We start from the raw sequence: 3,670 nt of genomic DNA, 5'->3' as shown, positions 1-3,670 counted from the left end.
AATCATACGCCGTTGGAAAGATATCGACGAGACACAACTTTTTCATGTACAACACTTCCGCTAATTCCTTATGGCTTAAGAGCAGTTTCGATTTTACAAAAATGCGGACATTCTGTTTTTTGCGACACCCAAATCGTCGTGTGCACTGCATCAGACAGATAGTGCACTGCTTTAGACTGAAAACCGCACTGCATCTGATAGACTGAAAATTGTCATGCGTACACGATGAACGAAGTGCACTGCTTCAGACAGATGAGTGCACTGCTTCAGATCGAAACCGCACTGCATCAAAACGGAGTGAAAATCATCGTGTGTACGCGACAACGAAGTGCGCTGCATCAGATAGATCAGTGCACTGCTTCAGACCAAAATCGAGCTGCATCAAATAGACTGAAAATCATCGTGCGTACGCAACAACAAAGTGCACTGCAGCTCCCAATGCATTTTTACTTTCGTGTGCACTGCAATAAGGGAACCACAAAGATTTTAACAATGAAGTACAACAATTTGAAAAAATGTACTTCTTCGGTTCACCGAGCGCACTGCTTTTACCAAGTTTTTCTTTTACAAACTAAGTAATCCACACAAAGTCCATTTTTCTGTCTCCACATTACAATCACCCACAAAATACAACCCAACTGCAACTTTTTATAAAATGTACTGCACACATCAACACAGCGAGAATGCAAATGCTTTGCGTTGCCGAACCGCACGCAGTCGCCGGACGTACTTCACTCAGCAAGCGAGCTGCAAAACAAACTTTTGTGAGCTGCAAAAACAAACTTCGCTGAGCCGCGGAGAGGGCTCCCTCGGCCGGGGCAACCACCGAATTTGTTCTGCATTTTTTTTCTCAAATCAATAACAGTATGACTTCTTTCATTCGTCAAGCAGGTGGCGGAAATCAGAAGCGCACTGCATTGGGCAACCGCACATCCAAAATCTGCGCACAAGATGAAGTGCACATCCAAAATCTGCAAAAACAAAGAGAAAAAAGGCCTTTTGCAAACTGCATCGGCGGCAACTTGTGTTCCCAGGATGCCATCGCCGTTGTTGACCGTCTTCGCGCACTCTAGGCGGCTGCAGGTGAGGTGGAGCTCCTCCGGCCTTGGACCACGGGTCCACGGCTACCACAGGCGGCAGCAAACCGTCCGGGCGTGAGGTTGGACGCCCGCAGATGCGCGAAGAGGCACCGATGTGGGGCAGCCCATTCGATCCCGATGACCTGAGGGTCACGAGAAATCGTGGATAAACGGACCAGGGCCATCGGCGAGGGAGCATGCGTGGGTCAACGACGGTTGCTGCTCGATCCCGTCTGCTAATGACGCAGCAGGGCCAGCTCCGCCCTGATCCCATGGCCGCGGGCCAGATCCGCACCGGCAGCCGCGCGCGACGCTTGAGGGCGGCGCGCCTGCATCAGCCCCGGGGCGGTGGGCAATTTGGAATTGGTCGCGGCAGTGTCGTCGGGCTTGTTCGAAGGCAGGGGCGCCGGACGGCATCAAGGGCTGGGCGGGGCTGAGGCCGTCGACGGGGTGGGCCGGCGTCGCGCGGTGGGGCCAGGGAGGGGGCCATGGAGGGCGGCGGGCGCGGGGTGGAAGAAGGTGGGAGGGTGCCATACGCAGATGGGGAAGAATATATAGTGGGAAGTGAGGCTCACCTCGCCAGAGAACGTGGGGAGGGCAGGCGGCAGATCAAGGTGGGCCGGTTGCGTGCGGTGCTGGATCCATGCGCCGGCGAGGCGGTGAGGCCACCATCGCTGGTAGATGAAGGCGCGCGCTCTGCGGGTGCTGGGGCGATGGAGTGGCGTGGCCGGCGGAGATCGAAAGGGAGGTGACCGGGATTGGGGAGGACGGCACGGGAGAAGGTGAGGCGACCGGGGGTTGGGTGTGGAGGAGAGGAAAGTGGGGGGGGAGAGAGAGAGAAAGGTGGGGTTTGACTCGGGAAGAAGGTAGGTTAAGTGGGGCGGGGCAGTTTTTCGAGTCCCTGGGCGGTGCGTTACAGTGGACGACACAAATCGAAGGTGTTAGCAGAATAAGCTGCGGGTGTGCAGAATAAGGTCTTAAGGGGTGTTATCATATATATATACAGACGGTCTATTCTGCTAATATTAGCAGAATAACTATTCTGCACACCACTTCGGCACTGCACGCTCAACAGAAACGCACTGCATCATTTTGACGACGAGCACTGCAATAGAGACTAGTGAACTTCGTGTCAAAAAAATTGCATGCAGTGTTTTTCTGGTACTGTTTTCACTCTAGTTTTTTAACTGTTTATCAGAATGAGGCATATAATATACCGTTGGAAAGCTATGGATTAGGCGCAACTTCGCCATGTTGAACACTTTTTGAGATTCATTGTGGTTTAACAGCAGTTTCAAAAACGGCGCGGCGAACGACGAGTGACAGCGAGCGTATTTTCATGATTTCTTCTAAACCGCTCGTCGGAACGAAGCAAATGATACGCTGTTGGATAGATATCATCGAGGCGCATCTTTTTCATATATAAATCTTTCTCTAATTCGTTACGGTTGAAGAGCAGTTTCAAATTTACTAAATCGCGGAACTCTGTTTTTCAAATTTTTTGAAATTTTTGGTACTGTTTTCATTCCAGTTTTCTAACCGTTTGTCGAAATGAGACGTATGATACGCCGTTGGAAAGCTATGGACAAGGCACAACTGTTGTATGTTGAAATATTTTTGAGATTCCTTACAGTTTTTAGTTGATTTTGAAAATCGTGTGGCTGACGTCGAGAGGCAGCGGCTGTTTTTTCGCGAAATTTTTCTGAACGACTGGTCAGAATGATTCAAATCATATGCCGTTGGAAAGATATCGACGAGACGGAACTTTTTAATGTAGAACACTCTTTCTAATTCCTTACGGTTTAAGAGCAGTTTCGATTTTACCGAAAAGCGGACACTCGGTTCTTCGTAAGACCAAAATCGTCGTATGTACTACATCGGACAGAAGAACGCATTGCTTCAGACAAAATACCGCACTACATCAGATGGGCAAGTGCACTGCATGGTTTCTTTTTGTTTAGACGTATTTTTTCTCGGACGGGAAAAGAAGAACGCACTGCTTCAGACGAAATACCGCACTTCATCGGACAGACAAGTGCACTGCATGATTTATTTTTTTGTGGGACGTAAATTTTCCCAAACAAGGTGCAGTGCACTTCATGTGAAGCGTTGGTGAACCGCAATACTATCAAAAGTGAACTTTAAGACTACCGTAAATGGGCCGCGACACTACCGAAAGTAAACCGCTTGAGTTTTTTTCAAACTTAATATTTTCTACGAGCGTAGACCGAAAAAGTGGACCGCATGGACTGAGTGAGTGAACTACTTCTAATAAGAAGTGTTTACCAAGTGAACCACGAAGGAGTTTAATAGTGAGAGAACAAAGTGAGCTTCAAAATCCATTCATTATTTTTACACAGCCACACTCACATTAGTCAACCGCATTAGAATTTATTTATTTTTCAAAATGTGCATTGTTGTTGCACTCTGTTTGAACCTCTTTTTTCCACATCCCTTTGAAAAATACCAAAAGGAAAAGTGATCCATTAAATACGACGAGATCAACAACATATTGTTTTTTCTTCATTGTCTTTGTTGTTGTCCTTTTACTACGTGCGAGAAAAAAACGTCAAACAAGTGAACCATGATGG

At 48.1% G+C, this 3,670-nt stretch overlaps 1 long non-coding RNA gene across 1 annotated transcript; it reads right to left on the bottom strand.

The window, feature by feature from the left end:
- Nucleotides 1–457: 457 nt before the first annotated feature.
- Nucleotides 458–1,926, bottom strand: LOC123069733 (uncharacterized). Its single transcript, XR_006432802.1, has 2 exons — nt 1,655–1,926; nt 458–747 (listed from the first exon to the last, which is right to left on the bottom strand). It is a non-coding gene; the product is annotated as an uncharacterized lncRNA (long non-coding RNA).
- Between the last annotated feature and the right edge of the window lie 1,744 nt (nt 1,927–3,670).

Source organism: Triticum aestivum, chromosome 3B, assembly GCF_018294505.1.
Source record: "Triticum aestivum cultivar Chinese Spring chromosome 3B, IWGSC CS RefSeq v2.1, whole genome shotgun sequence".
NCBI classification, from domain to species: domain Eukaryota; kingdom Viridiplantae; phylum Streptophyta; class Magnoliopsida; order Poales; family Poaceae; genus Triticum; species Triticum aestivum.
The sequence above is the reverse complement of the archived record's forward strand: the minus strand, read 5'-3'. Positions and strand labels throughout refer to the sequence as shown.